Source organism: Miscanthus floridulus, chromosome 9 (genome assembly GCF_019320115.1).
Source record: "Miscanthus floridulus cultivar M001 chromosome 9, ASM1932011v1, whole genome shotgun sequence".
In the NCBI taxonomy this organism is placed as follows: domain Eukaryota; kingdom Viridiplantae; phylum Streptophyta; class Magnoliopsida; order Poales; family Poaceae; genus Miscanthus; species Miscanthus floridulus.
Genome location: NC_089588.1, coordinates 123,976,395 through 124,000,160, shown reverse-complemented (window position 1 = coordinate 124,000,160; position 23,766 = coordinate 123,976,395). Strand labels below are relative to the sequence as shown.

Here is a 23,766-nt window from a genome sequence, read left to right as displayed (position 1 = left end):
TAAAAAATGAAAAAAATACTTTGCCGAGTGCCAGATCGGGGGCACTCGACAAAGAATTTTTTTTAAAAAAAACCCCTCCTTGCCGAGTGCCAGGCCAGGTGGCACTTGGCAAAGAATTAAAAAACATAAAAAAAACCTTTGCCGAGTGCCAGATCGGGGGCACTCGGCAAAGGGGGGATTTAACCCCGCCGACTGGACCGGCCCACACACACCGCCGCTGCCCACACCCGCGCCAGCGCCGCCACCGCCCCCGCCCGTGCGCTCGTGCCAGCGCCACCCGCGCGCCTACGCCCGCGCCAGTGCCGCCCCTGCCCGTGCGCCCGTACGCCCGCGCCAGCTCCACCCCTGCCCGCGCGCCCACGCCAGCGCCGCCCCTGCCCGCGCCAGCACCGCAAACGTGCCCACGCTGCCCCCCACGCCGTGCCACTGGAGGAGGAGGAGAAAGAGAGGAGGAGGAGGAGGGGAGGAAGAAGGAGGAAGAGAAGTAGGCCACCGAAGCAACGACGCCTTCTCATCCGGCCATCTCGGTCGCCATTCTGCAGTGGTGAGCCCCTATGCCGTCTCCGCCTGATGGATGTGGATGCATGAATACATTAAGATGTCCTGGTTAGGGTGCCTTCGTGGACGCTGGTTATGGTGCACAGTTGCAAATCTAAGGTTTAGCATGGATGGATTGTGGATGCATGGATTGATGTTTGTCATAAATTAATATATGTGCATGTCGTGCCGTTGGTTTTCTTGTAGGTTTTGGAAACCTCACCGTGCAGGGGAGGTGCTGCCAAAATTTTGTATCAATAGTTTTATGTTTCTTTTTTTTGCAGAGAAGAACCCGTCGGAGCAGAGCCGGAGTACCTCGGTGACCCTGATCGCCTTCCTCGCCGCTGTGGGTCTGCCTGCACCGCATCGCCTCACCACTGCACCGACCCGCCACGGCCCTGCTAGCCTGACTCCACCGCCACCCTAGGTATAACCCCTCTTTCCATATCATGATCGTAGATCACGTAACCCAGTTAGGCGTCTCCCGTTCGAAAGAGATACGGTTGGAAATATGCAGATATTTCCATATCTAAAACCGTATATGTTTCGAATTGTCCACGTTTTTTGGATAGCCCATAGATACATAGGTGGGGTTAGTTTCCATGGTCTGCTCCGATCCAAGATAGAGTTTTGGCATCATCTCCCTTTTGTTCTCCGGATACACACTCTCCCTAGCAGGACGTGTATTTGGAGAACAGCGGGGAGGTGCTACCGAAATTCTATCTCGGATAGGAGCAGAGCATGGAAACTAACCTCATCTATGGATCCTCGCGTGGGATTAGGACTTATCCTCACCTATTAGATAGTAGGAACGTCGTGTAGATGCAATTGATGTTTATATTACTCGTCGCTATATATGTTAGAGGATGGAGGACCATGAGTGGATGTACACGGGCTGCGCAAGTCTGGGTCAGGTCACCAATGAATGGATCGACAAGACCGATGCTTTCTTGGAACGGGCATTTGGTGTGGCTACTAAAGGAGCGAGTAAAATTTGTTGTCCCTACAACAAATGTGCAAACAGGAAAAGACAAACGAAGAAGGTCATGGGGGAACATCTTTGGAAGAATGGATTTACGGCAGACTATACCCGGTGGGTCTACCATGGTGAAGCCGATCGTATGAGAGAGGAGGTGGTGAGACCACGCGTCGAGGATTATGATGCTGATGCGGGGGTAGCAGACATGTTAAATGACTATCACGAGGCACAGTTCGCTGAAGGACGTACGGAGGAGGAGCCAGAGGCAACCGCAAAGGCGTTCTATGACATGTTTGCCGCGGCACAAAAACCCCTTCATGGCCAGACAAAGGTTTCTCAACTGGATTCCATTGGACGCATAATGGAGTTAAAGTCCCAGTATAGCCTAATTCGAGACGCCATCGATGGTATGTTGACAGTTATTGGCAGCCTGCTTCCGGAGGGTCACCTTCTGCCAAAGAGCATGCACGAGTCACAGAAACTCCTTTGTGCACTTAAGATGCCGTATGAGCAGATACATGCTTGCCCGAAGGGGTGCGTCCCATTTAGGAAAGAATACGTGGAAGCAAAGTATTGTCCAAAGTGTAAATCCTCTAGGTTCCTGGAGGTAGATTCTGGTGATGGCCAGAAGAGGCAGCTTGATATTCCCGTGTCAATCCTACGACACCTTCCATTCATACCAAGGATCCAACGGCTATACATGACCGAGGAATCCGCAAAACAGATGACATGGCACAAAAATGGCAAACAATACAATCCTAACAGGATGGTACATGCATCCGATGGTGAAGCATGGACCCACTTTGATTGCATTCATCATGAGAAAGCTAAAGTGGCTCGTAATGTACGTGTTGTGCTGGCAATAGATGGGTTCAATCCTTATGGAATGATGGCTGCCCCATACACATGTTGGCCCATGTTCATCGGCAGTCCACCGAGGGGTATCCCGCGATGGTAGATTGATCGGCAGAGGAGCGTGTAATCAAGAACAAGAAGGTAACAGAGACACACGAGTTATACAGGTTCAGGCCATCAGTATGACGTAATACCTTACTCCTATGGTCTGTTGGTTTGTATTAGCTATCGTATGATTTGCCGTGATTTCGTAGGGGGTCCCTGCCCGCCTTATATAGTCCTGGGGGCAAGGTTACAAGTCGGTTAGATCTGAGAGATAACCGAAAAGTAATAACAGATTACAAGAAACATGGGATCGTACGTATCCTATCAGATCTCGTAACATCTTCAGGATATCCTCCCCGTGCCTTGCGGGAGTCACCGAGCAGAATCGTGCCCCGCAAGGCTCCTTCTCGTGGGCTGGGCCGCCCCTGGAGGCGTAGCCCATGTGGCCTGCCGTGGGTATCCGGGGTCGTACCCCCCACAGCTAGTCCCCGAGCGCCTTGTACCCGTTGTGCAACGCCTGTCTTGAGCTTTTCCAAGCAGGTGCGAACCAAAACCAAGCTGTCCAAATCATGGTCCGACCACCATAATGAGTCGCCGAGCAGTTGTGAGCAGCTGCCGAGCAGCGTGCAGCATCGCCGAGCAGTGTGTTCTGAGCACGGCTTGTCATAAGGGTGTAAGGAGCTCAAGTCCAAAATTGAAAATTCCTGCATGGTAAAATGAAGTGTGCCCACTTAGAGTCCGACAACGAGGGTAAAGATACCTGGTTTTATCTTTTAGAGGCTCGGAGTCTTTCAGAAGAAACAAACACATTCACCGCAAGGTGAAGTGTGCCCACTTAGTCCCCGAGCCTGACAGTAGGTGACGTAGTCACTGTGGTGCCAGGCTCAGAAAATAGTGAACCAACCGAGCAGGTAGCCAGTTCCCGAGCATAGCCTCGAGATGAAAAACAAACACATTCACCGCAAGGTGAAGTGTGCCCACTTAGTCCCCGAGCCTGACAGTAGGTGACGTAGTCACGTGGTGCCAGGCTCAGAAATTAGTAAACCGTCCGAGCAAGTAGCCAGTCCCCGTGTTTCTGGCGTAGATATCGGATAAATCAAGCCGTGGTGAAAAAATCGGAGTAATGGCTGTGTAGTATCGGTTACTGAGCCTCATTAAAATGCGGAGAAATCGGAGAATAGGTGGCGACGATAAATGAGCGACGTGGGCTACTGTGACGTGATAGCCCAAGTTGCGGCCCATTAAACCATTTTGGAGGAGTCGAAGTAGCGCTGATCGCGGGAATGGTTTCCCAAAAACCCTCAGATTCAAGGGAAAGTGGGGAAAGTGCTTTATAACCGCGCCGCCACACACATCGCCTCCTACCTCTGTCAATCCGCCCTGCTTCCTGCCTTCGCACTCCCTGCGCTCCACATTCCGCACCAACGCGAGCACTCGCCTCCAACCTAGGACCAATCCTAGAGGAAATGGCGCCGAAAAAGGAGCCGCAAAGCCGAGGAAGGCGGCCACCGGAGCCAGCCGCGACGAGGAATGGGTGCCGTCGAAAACGGGGGTGGTGGATCTAAACAGGATGGTGGCGGCGGGCGTGCTGTCAGACCACCTTACTGCCGGATGGCGGCCGGCTATTGGTGAGCCCTTCCCAACACCTCATACTGATGAGGCTGTAGTATTTGAAGATTATTTTTGGCGAGGATTAGGGTTTCCTGTCCACCCCTTTCTGAGGGATCTTATGGAGTTTTGGGCGATTAGCCTCTGCAATCTGCACCCCAACACCATACTGCATGTGTCCATCTTTATCCATTTCTGCGAGGCGTTTCTCGGTATTCTTCCACACTTCAACCTCTTCAGGCACCTGTTCTGTCTGAAGAAGAAGGGGGGCAGCGGTTCAAAGGTGGTCGGCGGCGTGTACCTATAGCTCAGGGATGGGATGGCCAGCGAATACATCAACGTTCCGCTGAATACCTCCCTGAAAGGTTGGAACGCCAGATGGTTCTATATCAAACAAAGTCACCCAATGATTCGATGCGACGTCCATCACATCCCGGTTAACCATAGTAACTGGTCGGAGAGACCCAACAACGCTGACATGGAGCAAGTAATGGAACTTCTGGACTTGATTAAGGGCGTGGAGCTTAGGGGTGAACTGGTTGCAGCTAGCTTCATAGTGCGGCGCGTCCAACCCTAGCAAAGAGAGGGCCCACCCGGCGTTCGACTTTAAAGGTGATAACGACGGTACCCGAGGAAAACACGGACCGTCTGACGAAGAAAGAAGTAATAGACCGTGCCATGGATCTATTTACTTCCAATGTCTCATTCAGCTGGCCAAAAGGAACGAAGGCTTTCAACTGCAGCAATCCACCTCCTCAGGTAACCCTTTCACTTCGCATCGATCAGGCATCAATTGCCGAGCATAGGACTGACTTACTTATGAAAAGATCCATTCGCAGGATAGGGCAATATACTTTTCAAACGTGCCGAGAGCCGATTGGCCTAAAGGAGTAGACATTCGGCGGCCGCTACAGCCCGAAGAGGAGGAGCCGAGCTCCTCGTCGGATAGTCCATCCCCAGTATCAGAGAAGGTCCACGGGAAAAGACCGGCAGTAGACGAGCCGGTCCAAAAAAGGAGAAAAACCGCAAGCTCTCATGCACACAAACCAGGCAGCATCTCTCTTGGTGAAGACCGAACAGTTCGGCCACGAAGAACGCTGTGCTAGAGTGGTCGGACGATGACGAGGACCAGTCAGCGCTTCCGCCGAGCACGACGGAGGCATCGGCGGATGCTGAAGCTCCCAAGCAGCAAGCAAGGGAAAGTTATGTTCGAGCAATGACGGAAGTCCGGCGATGCAAACTACCGAAGTCCCCGAGCAACAAGAGGGGATAACCGCAGAACAACGCACAGAAGGGGGGGCCCCGGGCACCAAGAAGAGCGGCAGCCCGCTGCAGAGGCGCAGGAGTCCTCCCATAAAGCAGACCAAGCAGCCGCGCCTGGGGGATCAGGCAGGCATCGCCGATTCAAGAAAATCAATCGGAAGACCAAACCGTAAGTATATTTGCCTTGGAGTAATAATATTGTTCCTTGATTTCTCTTGGTTACTGAGAAGCCGATATTACGCAGGGCGACGCCGAGGCCCGTGACCTCAGAAGAAAAAATGACAACTGCTCCCGTCCAGGAGTCCCCGAGTGCTCGACGAACAGAGGACGGGCCAGCCGCCGCTGCCAGCAGTCCTGGCGATGGTGAATCGTTGGCGCACACGACAGGCGCGTCGGCGACCGCAACCGAGGCTACGACCGAAAAAGTCGATACTTTGGAAGCGGAAACTGCAGCTGTTGTTGATGCGCCGGAGGCTAAGGATGCAACTCCATCAACGGCCGAGGAGCAAACGTCGTCACCCACAGGGATGCCAGGAGTGGTCGGAGCAGCAGTCCGACCACAGAGCCCCCCAGTGGTGCCTCAAGCGACGGCGGAGGAGGACTGAGGTTGTGGAGATCGAGCGTGCCGCACCTAAACCCCAGTCCATCCGGATTCTCCGAAAACGCAGGGAAGAGGTAGTAGTCGTCGAGGAAGAAAACACCACCAGGGAAATAAAGAGGTTGAAATCCGCCGTTGCTGGAGTTATGACTCAAATCGAGGTGAGTACCGCACCTGGAACACTGATATATGTTGTTGGAGATCAAGGTTTATCTCTTGCATTGTTAATCCGCAGGGGATAGCTCGAACAGCCGATCAACGGCACCAACTGATGAAGAGGATGGAGCCCCTCGCCGAGGAAAATAAGAGACTCCGGGAGGCGTTAAGTCTTTCGAAGAAAAGTATTCAGAGGGCCCAGCGCGAGCGGGACCTTGCGGAGTCGAACTCGCGGGACCTTGAACATCAGAAGGGGGTTCTGTCCGAGCGACTAACGGCTGCATCCGAGCAGCTGAAGAAGACATCCGAGCAGCTGGCGATTGTATCCGAGGAACTAAAAAATATGTCCGAGCAGTTGGGCAAGAAAAACGGAGAACTCAAAAGTAAAACCGAAGCAGCTCGACCGGAAGTGCCAGCAGTTCGAGGATGTATCCAAGCTGAAATCCGGTATTCTTTTTCACATAATGTACTTTGCAGTAGTTGGCCGTTCATTTTTTTAACTGTTGTGCTTGCAGAGCAAGATGCAGAACTCAACCAGCTTCGCCAGACCGTCGAGCAAATCCGACAAGAGAAAGCGAAAGAGTCGGAGCGAGCAGATAAACTGGCCGAAGAATTGAAAGGTAGGTACCCCCTGATCGGAAGTAATGTCGTAATACTTTTTTGTCGTGACGAACCATTGTAATTCTTGTAGATTATCGACATAAAACCAAGGCACAGTTCGATGTGCTGGTGCAGGAAGCCAAAGTCCAGAAGGACAACTTCAACACTATAACCGCCGCAATAAAACCAGTACTCGACTGCGTCGACGTTGAACCGGCGCCCTGTCCTGATAGTAGGCAGCAAGGGCCAGACACCATCATTCAGAGATGCAAGGCAGCGTGGGAGAACTTCAAAAACTTCAACCGCGACGCTGTTTTGACCGCTCGCTACTCATGCCCTTGCAGTGGTTCGGTCCCATTATCCGTCTGTCGACATCCAGTCGATAGGTGGTGGGTTCGCCGATGGGCTGAGCGACGCGCAAACCCAGCAGCTGGAGGATGATGTTGAGGATGTAGCAAAAATGCTTGTCGGCGATATAGACCTGTTTGGCGAAACAGAAACTGTTGGCGAAGCTTAACAAACTGCCCGGATATTACCGCCTGTAACACTTGATTTATCTGGCGATGAAGAATCGTTGTATTATCAACCCGATGCAGTTATGCATAATATAAGCAGTGTTCGATCAGTTAGTTTTCACTAAACTTGATGCCTTAGCTAGGCCGTAATCCGTAACGCGGAGCCCATGCGTATGTTGGAAAAACAAGCGTTATCATAAGACCGTGGCCTACCGCCCAACACGCAGAGCACGGAGCTCATAGCACGTTTGGTGGGATGTTAGAGCCTTGGTGTCCTCCGGAGTTATCAGTGCGAAAAAACGTGCTGCCCAGCAGCCAACTTGAGTAACTTGGCGAGAAAAATAGTTAAAGTGGCGTCCGAGCAGTTAGTTCATGCCTGAAATCTAGGCCTTGACTAGCCCATAGTCCATAACGTCGAGCGCAGAGACCCTGACACGTGTAGGATGAACAGGCATGGCCAAGGAACCACAGCCGACCAACCGTAACGCAGAGCGCGGAGCCCCTAAGCACGTGTAGGATGTAGTCGGAGACTGGGTCTTCTCCATAGAAAACAGAAGGAAAAACGTGTGCTGCTCGACGATCGGCGGGCTATGTTTCGAAATTTGGAGCGCAAAATCGTCGTTGTTTTAGTAGGAAAACCTATGTGACCCGGAGAAAACATAGTAGGCGATTTTTGGAGAAATCGTGTTCGGCGATTGGGTTAACGTGTTCGGCGATTGGAGAATCGTGTTCGGCGATTTTTGGAGTTAACGTGTTCGGCGATTTTGGAGTTAACGTGTTCGGCGAATTGGAGAATCGTGTTCGGCGATTTTTGGAGTAATCGTGTTGGCGATTTTTGGAGTTAACGTGTTCGGCGAATTGGAGAAATCGTGTTCGGCGATTTTTGGAGTTAACGTGTTCGGCGAATTGGAGAAATCGTGTTCGGCGATTTTGGAGTAATCGTGTTCGGCGATTTTGGAGTTAACGTGTTCGGCGAATTGGCGTTTGGCGAACGTATTGGAGATCGCCATGAGTGGCGTATAGCCCGATGGCGATAAGTGAAACTTATAATGGATGAAAAAATGGAGGAAAATTATGGAGACCAGAACTTTATTAATATGAAAGTAAAGAATACATATCTGTGTTATTTCAGGGGTAGAAACGTATAAGGTGCTCTATGTGCCAGGAGTTGGGAACATCGAGTCCATCTAAGTCACATAAGCGATAAGACCCTGGCCGAGTAACACCTTTGACGACGTAAGGGCCCTCCCAGGGCGAAGACAGCTTGTGAAGCCCTTCGGTTTTTTGTTTCCGACGTAAGACGAGGTCGCCGATCGCGAACGAATGACCTTTGACGTTACGGTTGTAATACCTCCGCAGACCTTCGAGGTACTTGGCTGTGCGAACGCAAGTAATCAGACGTTCTTCCTCAGCCCGATCAATGTCTTCTGTCCGAACAGCTGTGGCTTGCTCTTCATCATAATTTTCTACTCTAGGTGCTCGGAATGCAATATCCGCTGGGAGTATGGCCTCTGAGCCGTAGACCATAAAATATGGAGATACGCCGGTACTGCGACTAGCTTGAGTGCGCAGTCCCCAGACCACAGCTGGTAGTTCTTTGAGCCATCTGCCCGGATGCTTTTCTTCTCTTTGATAGAGCCTTTTTTGAGGGCGTCGAGGATCATACCATTAGCCCGCTCGACCTGGCCGTTAGCTCTAGGATGAGCAACGGAAACGTATTTAACAGAGATGCACCTGTCTTCGCAGAAGTCCCAAAAATGATGGCCGGTAAAAGTTGTCCCGAGGTCGGTGATGATGCTGTTCGGGAGACCGAATCTGTGTACGATGTCTTCAAAGAGCTCGACTGCTTTCTTAGCAGTAGCTGCGACGAGTGGTTTGTACTCGATCCACTTGGAGAACTTATCAATGGCGACGTACACATACCGGAAACCTCCTGGCGCTGGTTTGAAAGGCCCGATCATATCCAGTCCCCAGCATGCGAATGGCCAGGAAGCTGGAATGGTCTGTAGTTCTTGTGCCGGTACATGTATTTGCTTGGCAAAAAACTGACACCCCTCACATCGTCGAACGAGATCTTCTGCATCGGTAATGGCCGTGGGCCAGTAAAAACCTGCCCAGAAAGCTTTGCCGACCAGTGTTCTCGAAGCCGCGTGATTGCCACAGGAACCAGAGTGAATTTCGGAAAGTAGCTTCACACCGTCGTCTTGGATGATGCACTTTTGCAGTATTCCTTCCTTGGCACTTTTCCTCATCAGGCTACCGTCTACCAGCACGTAATGCTTACTTCGGCGAATTAGTCGTTCGGATTCGATTTTGTCGGCGGGTGTTTCGTCGCTGGAGAGGTATTTGATGAACTGTTCCCTCCAATCGGCGACCGGCAAAGGTACCGCGAGTACCAACTGCTCGGCGGGGGGTACTTCTACAACTTCCTTATCTTCTTTTATAGATGGTGCCAGGAGGTCTTGGACGAAAACCCCTGGTGGAGCCACGGCACTGAGAAGATCCTATCTTTGATAGCTGGTCGGCTGGTTGGTTTTGATCCCGTACCACGTGGTGGTACTCGATACCGTAGAATTTCCCTTCAATTTTTCTAATTTCGGCGCAGTATGCGTCCATTTTCTCACTAGAACAGGACCAATCCTTATTGAGTTGGTTGATAACCAGCGCGGAATCCCCGTATACCATGAGGCGTTTGACGCCGAGCTCGACGGCTATACGGAGACCATGGAGACATGCTTCGTACTCCGCGGCGTTGTTGGAGGCCAGAAAATGTATGCGAAGAACATATCGGAGTTTATCCTTTGTCGGCGTGATGAACAGAATACCCGCACCAGCACCATTGATGTTAAGGGCGCCGTCGAAGTACATCACCCAGTGCTCGGGGCAAGTGGCGGCAATGGGTTCTTGGATCTCGGTCCACTCGGCGATGAAATCAGCAAGCGCCTGTGACTTAACGGTTGGTCTGCTTCTGAAGTCAATGGAGTAAGTGCCGAGCTCAACGGCCCACTTGATGATACGACCATTGGCCTCTTTATTGCGGAGAATATCCCCCAGAGGGAACTCTGTGACCACGGCGATCTTGTAGTATTCGAAGTAATGTCGGAGCTTGCGTGAGGTAATCAAAATTGCATATAACAGCTTTTGCACCTGAGGATAACGAGTTTTGGGCTCATTAAGTACCTCGCTGATGAAATAGACCGGACGTTGCACCTTGTAGGCGTGTCCAGTTTCCTCGCGTTCGACGACAATAGCCGTACTGACAACGCGAGAGGTGGCGGCGATGTAAACCAGTAGAGTTTCATCTGGTCGTGGCGCTGTCATGATTGGAGGTTTTGTTAAAAACAACTTGAGCTGCTCGAAAGCTGTATCTGCCTCCTCTGACCAAGAAAAAAGCTCGAAGGCCTTGAGGAGCTTGAAGAAAGGTAGCCCTTTTTCACCGAGACGCGAGATAAAATGGCTTAACGCAGCCATGCAACCTGTAAGCTTCTGTATATCTTTGACACACGTCGGCCGTTTCATGTTGGTGATGGCAGAGACCTTGTCAGGGTTTGGTTCGATGCCCCGAGCGCTGACGATGTAGCCCAGCAGGATACCGGATGGAACTCCAAAGATGCACTTTGAAGGGTTCAGCTTCCATCGGTATTTGCTTAGGTTGGAGAAAGTTTCTTCAAGGTCGGTGATAAGATTGTCGGCGGTTCTAGTCTTGACGACCACTGTCATCGATGTAGGCTTCGACGTTGCGGCCGATCTGTTGGTCGAGGCACGTCTGGATAGCCCTTTGGTAGGTCGCGCCGGCGTTCTTTAGTCCGAAGGACATAGTGGTGTAGCAGTATGCACCGAAAGGCGTGATGAACGACGTTTTGACCTGGTCTTCTTCCTTGAGGGAGATCTGATGGTAGCCGGAGTAACAGTCAAGAAAGGAGAGCAACTCGCAGCCAGCGGTGGAGTCTACAACCTCGTCTATCCGAGGCAGGCCGAAGGGGTCTTTAGGGCAGTGTTTGTTAAGATCAGTATAATCAACACACATTCTCCATTCTTTATTCTTTTTCTTAACAAGAACAGGATTAGCTAACCAATCTGGATGATACACTTCTTTTATAAATCCGGCAGCTAAGAGCCGTTTTATTTCTACCCTAATAGCCTCCTTTTTGTCCGGCGCGAATCGGCGAAGTTTTTGCTTGATCGGTTTAGCGGTCGGCGAGACATTCAAGGAGTGCTCGATCTTCTCCCGCGGTACCCCCGGCATGTCTGCAGGTTTCCAAGCAAACACATCGGCGTTGGCACGTAGGAAGGAGACGAGCGCGCTTTCCTATTTGGGGTCAAGGTGAGCCCCAATTTTCACCGTCTTGGAAGGGTCGTCGAGGCCGAGGCCGATCTCCTTGACTTCCTTGGACTTGGCGGAGGCACGGGGAGGCTCTGGGATCTCCATGTCGTCAGCAGATGCCATCTTGGCTTCGGCGACCACGCTAGCCATCTGGATGGAGAGGTCGGTGGCTTCGGCGAGGGCGAGACTTTCTGTCTCGCAGGCGTAGGCGACGGAGAGGTTGGCCCGCAGAGACAGGACTCCTGCAGGCGAAGGCATCTTCAACACCAAATACGCGTAGTGCGGAACGGCCATGAACTTGGTCAGAGCCGGACGCCCTAGTATGGCATGGTAGGCGGTGTCGAAAGTCGGCGACATAAAAGTTGATATGCTCCACTCGGTAGTTGGTTGCCGTGCTAAACTGTACTGGTAGGGTAATTTCCCCAAGTGGTCTGGATGCCCTGCCAGGTACCACACCCTAGAAGGAGGAGTCTAAGGGCGTGAGGTCTGTTGTCCCGAGGCCGAGCTCCCTTAGGGCCCGGCGAATAATAGATTCAAAGCGCTTCCACCGTCGACAAGGACTTTTCTGAAGAGCACCTTTTGGACAGTCGCATCAAGGACGAGGGGAAAACGCCCTGTGTAGGGTATGTCCGCCCACTGGTCGGCCCTACTGAAGGTGATGGGGATTTCAGACCACGGGCGATAGCTGGGGTTGGCGGTAGTTTCCTCTGAAGCGATGGCGAGCACTCGTCGACGGCGAGCTTCCGTTCCCTTCTGCTCTCCTTAGAGGCGAAACCCCCGAAGATGGTGGCGACCACCTTGTCATGGTCCTGGAAGGCATTGTTATTATCCCTAGGTGGTTGGCATCCTCCGTTCCCACCATTGTCGTCGCTGTCCTTTTTCTCCTGGAACTCCTTAGCCAAACCAAGGCAATCTTTCATCTTGTGTTTGGCGTTCTTGTGCAGGGGGCACGGTCCGTCGAGGATCTTCTTGTACTGCTCATCGTAGTTACGCTTTGCGCGCGGCTCATTGACGTTGGCAACAAAGTGATCTGGTCGGTCGGCGGCTGATTCTGACCAGGTTTGAATCCATCTGGCTGATCTCATCCGCTGTCCCGATGGAAACTGCGGTCATCGTAGTGGCGATCGTTGTACTATCGGTTGTCGTTGCGGTCGTCGTGGTGGTGAACGTTGTGCTGTCGGTCGTCATTGCGGTCGTCGTGGCGGCGAGGCGGGCGATTAGTGCCCGTATCTTCATTTAAACGCATCTTCGCTTCCTCGGCGTCGGCGTACTGGTTGGCGGTTGTGATCATCTCGCCGATGCCGGTAGGTGGCTTTCTGTTGAACTTAGAACGGAGTTCACGGTGATGAAGTCCTCGGGCGAAGGTGGTGAGACTTTGGCTTTCGTGATGTTGGGAATAGAATTCCTCATCTCGGAGAAGCGTCTGATGTAGCTGCGGAGTAGTTCGGACGGCTTTTGGTTGATGCGGTTGAGATCATGCTTGGTGCCCGGCCGCCTGCATGTGGCCATGTAGTTGTCGGTGAAGACTCTCTTTAGATCTTCCCAAGATCCGATGGAGTTCGGGGCAAGGCTTGTGAACCAGCTCATGGCGGCTAGCGTGAGCATGACGGGGAGATAATTCGCCATGACGTTGGTGTGTCCTCCGGCGGCGTGGACAGCGGTGGTGTAGGCCTGCAGCCACTGAGTTGGGTTCATCCTTCCTTCGTAGGGCTCAACTCGGGTGATTTTGAAACCACGGGGCCACTGGAGCGTTCGGAGCGCCCTGGTGAACGCAGGGGGCCCTTCCGGGTTATCGGCGCCGATATCAGCAGTATTGCCAGCGATGATTGGCTCCAGAGCTGAGTCTGGGTTACCATACTCTTGCTCATAATCTTGGCGGCGTCACACTTCGTCTTCATGGTGCCCGAAGCGATGTTGATCGATACGCCGTCGTGCATCCCGAAGGTTACTGAGGTGCACTCAGGCGTCTTGTTCGACCTCTTGGTCGTGCTGGCGATGATGCTCGGTGTGGTGGCCTCCAACTCCTCCCTGGAGAGGTAGTGATTGGTCGGCGAAATGGCTTTGACTGGGGCGGCGATTAGATCTAGGATCGGTTGACCGGCGAATCGCGCTTGTGGAGCATGAAGGTCTCTGAACCTCTTGGATCTCAATAACTTGATAGTGTGCCGCTTTTAGCATAGCGGCGACCTTGGCAAGCTCGGGCGTCTGCGGGAGGTGTGCAAGTTCGTTGGCGGCCACCGCCAGATTGGCACTCGGAGTTTTGAAGACGTCGTGGCCGTCAACGCGGAGGAATTCTTCGTTGAGGTTGCGATGGAGGGGCCTTCCCTACGAGTCGAACTGGTTATCGCGAGCAGCCTTGACCATCGCAATGGCGCGTTTGTTATCACGGCGTTGCGTGCGGTTGGCATTCCTGTTTTCTCGGGCGGCGCGTTCCTCATCTGTTTCGCCGTTCCGAGGGGGGCTATCGATGCTGACGTTGAAGATTGCTCCACCTCGGAAAGGCGGGAGAGGGGGTTGCTCGGTGAAGGTCTCGGCGAGGGGCTCCGTGGACCCTTGAGACTCGGAGTCTGGATTTTCCTCTAGGATAGTTTGGAGGGATGTTCCGGGACCCCGGCTGGCGTGCAACATGTTGACGGTTGGTGGGAGCTGGTCGGCGAATTTGCCCCTCAGGGCGTCCTGATACGCAGCGGCGGTGTTGATGAGCCCGAAGGGTAGGGCGGCGAGCCCTGAGGTTTGCCGAGCATTGAACACCGACAGATTGGGATCGGAGGGTGGTCGGTGCTGAACAACGGTGTCCAGAGCCGACTCAGCAATGGAGAGGCAATCGGCGAGTTTTAGGCCGACCCGATCGATAGACTCGATCAGATCATCATTGTTGACATGCCTCCTCTGGTAGCAAGGAAGCGAGCGGCGAGTGGCTGATGAAGTCGACCCCGGAAGTGGTTCTGAGACTGGATCTGTGGTTGCAAGTGCGAGGGTGGTCGACGCAGAACGGATCTGCGCCGACTCGAGAAGCTCTCCAACTCTGTCGGTGTTGATGACCCACGTGATGGATCCGACCGTGAAGATCTGGCCGGGCTGCGGGAGGGACGAAGAGCCTGTGGAAAAAACCATCTTGTTCGACAAGGAAACAGCACGCACACCCCTACCTAGCGCGCCAACTGTCGATAGAATATCATCGACAGTCCACCGAGGGGTATCCCGCGATGGTAGATTGATCGGTAGAGGAGCGTGTAATCAAGAACAAGAAGGTAACAGAGACACACGAGTTATACAGGTTCAGGCCGTCAGTATGATGTAATACCTTACTCCTGTGGTCTGTTGGTTTGTATTAGCTATCGTATGATTTGCCGTGATTTCATAGGGGGTCCCTGCCCGCCTTATATAGTCCGGGGGACAAGGTTACAAGTCGGTTAGATCTAAGAGATAACCGGAAAGTAATAACAGATTATAAGAAACATGGGATCGTACGTGTCCTATCAGATCTCGTAACATCTTCAGGATATCCTCCCCGTGCCTTGCGGGAGTCGCCGAGCAGAATCGTGCCCCGCAAGGCTCCTTCTCGTGGGCTGGGCCGCCCCTAGAGGCATAGCCCATGTGGCCTGTCGTGGGTATCCGGGGTCGTACCCCCCACAGTTATCCCCCTCAATCTCCCCCCCCCGGCGTATGCTTTCAACGACAGAACGTATTCTTGTCGTTGATAATTCCTGGACACCTAAGGAATAATATGGGTGTGTTCATAGAGCCTGTGATTGTTGAATTGATCCATGCTTGGGAGGAAGGGGTATGGACATACGACCGAGCTACAAAGAAAAACTTCAAAGTGCATGATTGGTACCACTACTCGCTGCATGACTTCCTGGCGTATGGGATATTCTACGCCTGGTGTGTTCACGGGAAGTTCCCATGCCCAGTATGCAAGGAAGGTCTGAGGTTCATTTGGATGCAGAAGGGTGGCAAGTATTCATCGTTCGACAAACATCGGCAATTCCTCCCTCTTGACCATGCATTCAGACGAGACATCAAGAACTTTACGAAAGGTGTCGTAGTGACAGACCCTGCACCACCGATAATGACTGGTGCCACGGTTCGTGAACAGATAGATGGTCTCATGGTTAATCCAAAAGGTGGTTTTGTGGGATATGGAGAGCAACATATCTGGACTCATAAGTCGGGCTTGACTCGGCTCCCCTATTTTGATGACCTTCTCCTTCCACACAACATTGATGTACTGCACACTGAAAAAAATGTCGCCGAGGCACTTTGGGCAACAATCATGGACATTCCTGACAAGTCAAAGGACAACATTAAGGCTAGAGTGGATCTAGCAATGTTATGCGATAGATCAAACCAACATATGAAGCCTCCTAGTCGCGGCAAGACATGGAGAAGGCCTAAGGCCGATTTTGTCTTGAGGAAGCCCCAAAGTTGGGAAGTACTAGAATGGATCCAGACGTTAATGTTCCCTGATGGGTATGCAGCTAATTTAAGTAGGGGAGTGAACTTATCTACTATGCGAGTCTTAGGGATGACGAGTCATGACTACCACATATGGATTGAGCGGCTTCTTTCGGCGATGGTTCGAGGTTATGTCCCTGAGCATGTCTGGCTAGTGCTGGCAGAGTTGAGCTATTTCTTTCGCCAGCTTTGTGCCAAGGAGTTATCTCGGACCATGATTGCTGACTTGGAAAGAATGACACCTATGTTGCTCTATAAGTTGGAGAAGATCTTTCCACTTGGCTTCTTCAATCCGATGCAGCACTTGATTTTGCACCTCCCGTATGAGGCTTGAATGGGGGGGCCGTGCAGGGCCATTGGTGCTATCCAATCGAGAGATGTCTAAAGGTTCTTCGAAAGAAATGTAGAAATAAATGCAAAATCGAGGCTTCCATTGCAGAGGCATACATTCTAGAGGAGGTGGCAAACTTCACAACAACATACTATGGTGGCAACCTCCCTAGCGTGCATAATCCAACCCCTCGTTACAATGCTGGCAAAAATGAATCGAACCCACTGTTCGCCTAAACGGTCATTTAGCCCGTTTAAACACCGTGTAAACGCTACACAGTGGTGCGCCGTTTCCGTTTAATCACCCGTTTACCCCGTTTAATTGGCCGTTTACCCCGTTTAATGGGACATTTTGCCCGAATAATGGCTAAACGGTAGGTGACCGACTGTTTACCGTTTAGCGTTTAGGAAAACATTGATCGAACCTCAGCCTTTTCCGAGGGAAACTCGGAAGCGCAAGTGCATCGACCCCCAAGACCTTGAATCATGAAGAGTGGTGCCATATCATGCTATACTGTTGACCAACCTTGACGAAGTGGCGCCGTACATGCAGTAAGTTCTCAACGAACTTGTTAAATACGTTGTCACTATTCTGCATCCAACCCCTTGTTTCTCCTTGGTATAGGGAATTTCTTCATGAATTCTGGCGTCAATGAAGGGATCCTACCGCGCAGCAGCTAGATACCCTTCTTAGACAGGGTGCGGGAAATGGAATGCCCGGTTTCATTTCTTGGTTCAAACGGAAGGTACCGTCCAATTTAGCTCGTACTTAGTTTGACATTCTAAGTTACTCGTACGTGCGAATAATATAATGATGTATCCTGCTTGAGCTTGTAGGGCTAGAGGGATGGATCTATGCATGCCGAGTTGAGACAGGATGCCGATGGCTTTGCCTATAGGGTTAGGTCATTTTCCGGTTATGACATGAATGGATATCGCTTTCGCACAACAAGCTACGAGCAGAGTCAGCCCAATCGAAGAACCACAAGTTCTAGAGATTTTACGCCCGACGTTGATGAGGTCGAGTATTATGGAAGAATTGAAGAAATATACGAACTCAAGTTTCTTGGTTCCAAACCTTTTAATCCCATCATATTCAAATGCCATTGGTTTGATCCTAAAGTAACGAGACAGACATATTGTAATCTTGGTCTAGTCAAAATTCAACAGGATTCCATCTTACCAGGAGACGATGTCTATATTATGGCCCAACAGGCCACGCAAGTTTATTATCTCCCATATGCATGTCAAACCAAAAGGCATCTTAAGGGTTGGGATATTGTGCACAGGGTATCGCCACACGGTAAAGTGTATGTCCCAAATGATGAAGATTACAACTTAGACCCAAATACATATGATAGAGAGTTCTTTCAAGAAGAGGGACTAGAAGGGAGGTTTGAGATAGACTTAACCGAAGCGATTGGAATGGAAGTAGACAATGAAACGGTTATTGAAGAGGACGCTGGAGATGAGGTGCAAAATGTGAAGGACTTACAAATGTTTGAGCGATTAAATTTAGACAATGATAATGGCAACATTGCTCATTCGGATAGTGTTGATTATTTTGACATGATTGATAGTGATGATGAGACTTATGATGCAGCTAATCCCGATCATGAAGATTATTTCTAATACATGTAATACTATTTTATTTTGTAATTATGTTTTGTTTATTTTGTATCTCTTTCTAAGTACTTCTTGTTTATCTGTGCTTATTGGTTTACTCTTTTTAATTGCATGTGATTGAACAAAGATGGTGGGCGGTGGGATGAGGAAGCTAACATCCTTGTACCGAAGGACAAGCACCGCTGCACCGGGGGAGAGTAGGAGGAGGACTAGCCGTAGGAGGGAGCCGTCGCTTGCCGCCCCGTCGCGTGAGGAGGAGGAGGAGGAGCAGGTGCCCTAGGAGGACACCGAAGAGGCGTAGGAGGACGCGCATGAGGACGAGGAGGAGGAGGCGACAGTAGGGGGTTCCGCTTCCTCTAGTTCGTCAAGTGTCTACCTGCGAGGTCTTATGAGCCTCCCTCAGCGACCGATACCTCAAGAGAGACGCCCACTGATTCGACCCGAGGGGGAAAAGTAAGTAACTTTAGATGTTATCACTACTTTATATGATATGTTGAAAATCAAAATAGAAACTAATAATTTTTCTTAATCACTTGGGCAGGAACTGGACGATTGTGGCGAGTGGAGGTGCTCACACACACCAAGTCCATGGCATCCTCGGTCTTCTGTGCAAGGAGCACTTCCTTGGCATGGTTGAGTACGCCAGAGTGACGGGGCCGGCCTACTCGTTTGACCACTACGTCGCCGCCCCCGATGCTGCCGATCGGGCCCGTAGGGCATTCAACAACAAGGCGGAGCAGGTGAAGCAAGAGCTATGGGTAAGTCCTCCTCGCACTACATTGCTCTATGCATCGCATTCATTGGACATTCTTGAAATAATGAATGGATATATCGTGTTTGTATGCAGGATTTCTTTAGATGCCAGGACGGACATAAGGCCAGGGCGGATGTGGTGGCTACCAAATGCTGCAAAAAACTCATCGTGGACATGCATTACGAGGCGTGCATCCAAGCCGTCGTAACTTACCACAGGACCATCCTTGGAACAAAGGTCACCAAAAGGGACACAAGGAGCATGACGCTGACCCGGGACCAGTACCTACAGGTAAATATAGAACATTAATACTGATTCCTTTTGAGATTAAGTAGGCTTAATTTCATCTTCTAATATGTCATGTACTTGATGGCCTGTAGATAATTCCTTATTGGTGCGCCGCGCATCCCCAGTGCTAGGAACAGATGGTGGACAAGTGGTGTTCACGCGAGTGGGAGGAGACGCACAACTTGTGCTGGGAGTGGCGTTTGATGATGCCAGGTGTAGCACACCATCAAGGCAGTCGCAGCCTTAGCGGATACGCAGAAACATGGGTACGCGAATTCATTTATTTATTCTAACGCTCAATTCTGCATGATTTCTAATCATCTTGTTGTTTTTCTCGCAGTTGGCGTCATAATGTGGCCAGCCTAGCTGCATCTTCAAGGCATTTGCTATGGCCCACAAGGGCAAGGTGACATCCGACGTCGACTACAACCCAGAGGACGGGCTCGAGGTATACAACAATGCGACCATCCACAACCGCCTTAGTGAGTACACATCGATGGCAAGGGAGGTCCATGGGCCACAGTACGATCCAAGCACCGAGGACCTTGATGGAGAAGTCATCATGAGGGTGGGAGGAGGCAAGAAGCATGGGCGGTACTGGATTGGCGATGGCGCAATCGACTCGGATGCTACTCCCAGTCTCTCCTAGATTTGAGCAAGCAGCACGAGCAGGAGCCCCGCCATATGACCTTGGCAGGACACTTCACACCACCGGGTGGAGGCACTCGAGGTTATTCCTGGTTTATTCATCATTCATTGGTTTTTTCATACCTTTCCTTTGCATTATTGTAACATTGGGGTGAATATATTGTAGGCCCAGCTGGAACAAGAGAGGAGGATACAGGAGCAGATGCAGGCGAAGATGGAGAGGGTGGAGGCCGAGCGGGAGGCCGAGCAGTGGAGGATGGTGGAGATTCTTCAGTACATGCAAAGTCTTGGCACCGCTATGGGTGTAGTTCCGCCACCTTCGCCATTCGCTCCACCTCCACCTCCAACTCCTCACTATTCTACTCTTGTGAGTATAAATGTTTTAGTTTGTATGTTCATGCTTATGGTCAAATCTAGTGGAGTATGAAAGTTTTATTCATTTATGATATATATTTATCTTGTCTCACACATGCAATCTCTTCTTCTTTGTGCAGAATCAATCGGCGGCATCGAACGATCCTCATGCTTCAGCGAATCCTTCACCAAATCAGTGATGATACTTGTGGTTGTTAATGGTACTTCTATTTGCAATTGTGGTTGACGATGATGGAGCACTTGGATTACTTGTGAACTTATTTGTGATATATTGTGAGACATGTGACGTTTGTGTTATATATGTGACGTTTGTGATATATATGTGGTGTTGGTGATATATATGTGCTGTTGATGATATATATGTGATGTTGGTGATGTTTGTTATATATATCTTCTGTTTGTTTGGATGGGATGTAAAAAACAAATAAAAAGGCTATTTTCAGTCACTTTGCCGAGTGCAATGGCCATGACACTCGACAAAGTGACTACCTGGGAACTACCTAGGAACATGCTTTGCCGAGTGCAATGGCCATTGCACTAGGCAAACATCACAAATTTGACGAGTGCCACGGGCCAGGCACTCAGCAAAGGTGGACTGTTTGCCGAGTGTCTTGTCGGCGGCACTCGGCAAAGTGGATACCTTTGCCGAGTGTCTAAGTCAACGACACTTGGCAAAGAGGATACCTTTGCCGAGTGCTTGACCTTGACACTCGGCAAAGCCGCCGTCTCGGTGGCGCTGGCCATCACGGCCACTTTCCTTTGCCGAGTGCCCGATAAAGTGCACTCGGTAAAGAGGTCTTTGCTGATAAACTGTTTACCGAGCGCCCTTTGTCGAGTGTAACACTCGGCAAAGAAGCTGCCTCCGGTAGTGATAGGCGCCTTTGAAGTGGGAAACCATGCCAGTCCAAGACGTCATTGTCATTTCGGATGCCTGCCATGTGTCGAATAATATCATTCCACTCCTCTATGCTGCTTGCCACTACTGACGACAAACACTCAACTGCTAGTGGCATACCACAGGACATCTCGGCAATCTTGATGGGCAGCAATAGATCGACAAACATACAAGCTAGAAATCTGCTCAGGGCTGGAAACCCGCTCAGGGCTTTCTTATCAAGTATGCTCAGGACATTCTTCTAATAAAGTACTCTCCTTGATAGCGCGGCAGCATAATCCTCATCATTGATACCAGCGTATCGGTAGATACATGCGCCTCGGTTGTCGAATTTAGTGAGATGACATTTCTCAGCTATGGCATAGGCACGAGTTGTGGTCAGTATTCGACACCTCGGCACACCCTCGGGAAGAGCCCTTCTGATGATTTCCCATTCTTGCCAATGCCAGATATCATCAACTATCACCAAGTACCTATGTAATAAAAGAAATGGACACTTTTTAAAATATGAGTATTGTCATACACCTGATGGAAGGCCCAGGAGGGGCCCAGTCCGGCCATGCAGTGGCCAACCACGCCGCCAGGGGAGCGCGCACATGACCAGCGGGGGAGCAGCCCTCTGCCGCGCCACCTACACCCGTATCCCGAGAGATCTAAAATAAAGGAAAGGAAATTGAGAAAATAGAAATAGAGTCGGTTTAGGAACAAAGATTGGATAGGATTTAGAGGAGTCCAAATCTATAAGGACTTTCCCTCGATAGCTGCACATTCATCAGACACTCCATCTTCATAAACTCGCCCACCTCATCCCCAATCACCTTAGATGTAGAATTGTTCCTCAAACCCATCGGGAGATTCGCCACCCTAACCCAGCCCTAGACGAATGAGAAGACAATCTCATCTAGGGTTTTAGACCCATCAAAATCTGCCACGACCAACAACTCCTTTGAGACCATCCATGGCCCTTCCTCCAGTGCTTTCTGTTTCCCCGCCGCCTGACCAAAGGTGAATAGGAAGAAGTTGTCTCCCAGATCATTACATTCAATACCCCTAATTGGGAACCAAATCCATCCCACCGCTTGATCAATAGCTTCTGGCAAGACACTTCTTTCTGAGAGGAGCTTTTCGAAAGCCCTCAGCGGGTTTGCGCCCATCCTCTCCTTTGGCTTCGCACCCAAAATAATACGAACCATCTTCTTCTCTGCCTCTGACAGCTGTAAACTCCTCATAAGGCGCTCTACTTTCTCCACAGCTCGCCGCCGATCACAAGTGACACTCTCGTTGTGGATCAGAATTCCTAGGGTTAGCAGGTTGGTTATCGTGGGAGTGGACACAGGGTGCAAACATGTAACACCCAGTTTTAAGAACAAAACTAGATACGCACCATATATGAGCTCAGGAAGTCAAATCTCACATATAGCTACAAATAAGGGTAATATCAAAAGACAATGCTCAATATATAACGTACTTAGTATAAAGGATATAACCTTAGACAGCAAATAGCGGAAAGATAACTCTGATCTTTGGGTGAAGACTCCAATCCATAGGGACAACTGACTGGTTGATCACAAGCCTAATTCCTCCAAACTCTAGCAATCTGGTACCCATCCGGGATTTTTATCCAAATAATTGAAAAATAAAGCAAGCATAAGTACATGTCGTACTCAACAAATATAACATGGGGTTCATGATGCTTAAAAGGCTGACACTGGCTAACTACGATTAGCTTTTAATGAGTCAACTTTTAGCAATTGAGTAGCAAGAAGTTTATCACAAGCCCATACACACATGATCAGGTAAACATGAATAATGAATAGCATAAATAGTAATCATTAGTGAGCATCTTCATCATCCATATCATTAGTGTTCATCATCTATTCCATAAGGGTTCCAAGGCTGCTCGTGACCGTGAGCACGGCTGATATACCATTTTACACTCTGCAGAGGTTGTACACTTTTACTGTGAGTCATTATTTACACTTTCGCCCGAGGTAGCTAATCTCTTGACCCAAACTAACTTAAAAGCTTCTCTAGTAGCTCTATCAAAATCTTGATGATCTTGGATAAACCTTCCTTGAACCTCTAACCAAACCTCCTTAAAACTCTGAGTTTCTCTCACATCTTTGAGTACCACCACGCCTCTGCTGCGCAAACTAGAACGTAGGACACTTCATCTTGTAAATTCTTCAACTTGGCTACCCCCTTAAGAAAGGACCAACTAGGGGATGCCAAGCATAGCTTTCACCTTCTTTTAGATGAGCTAACTAGTATCACAACATTCTGACATCCCAATGATACTCTTGAGTATGGCAAGAACAAGAAATCTGAAATTCCTCACGAGTAAAAAAAACAGCAGCGCCGTAAAACATCTGTAACTCTCATTATGTTAATCCAATGGAGTTATAGATTATACCATTGGAAATCTTATCAAATTCTCCACAACTTCCTTATAGAGAACTTTCCCAAATTCTGCAGCTAACCTGGTCGAAAACAGTGCACAAGAGAAATTGTTCTAGGTTCCAAACAGCATAGATGCATCGCCTTATGATTTTCGTATCTCCATAACCAAAATATCTATCAAGCTGATTCTTACGCTCAGAGAAAGATATTGAAGTCTACCGTTGTCCATAATTTCCTCATGATTTTTGGTCATCTAAGATTAGAGATATAATCCGAAGAGTGCAGGCTGCTCAGAAAAGACAGGATAGAGGAAACAGAAGAATACCATAACCCAACTATTTATTGCACTGATCCTTATACCTTAGGCCTATAAACTAAATGTAATTGTGGGAACACCCAACAAGGTCATTGCAATCATTACAAAAATTCAAAACAATCATAAGCATAATGACAATTCAACAGGCAATAAAGGTGCACAACTCAATCATTGACTCAACTTACGACACTATCGT

The 23,766-nt window shown here is 50.0% G+C and overlaps 1 pseudogene; it reads right to left on the bottom strand.

The window, feature by feature from the left end:
* Positions 1-23,766, bottom strand: part of LOC136480825 (disease resistance protein Pik-1-like) — a 62,471-nt pseudogene that overhangs the window by 3,977 nt on the left and 34,728 nt on the right.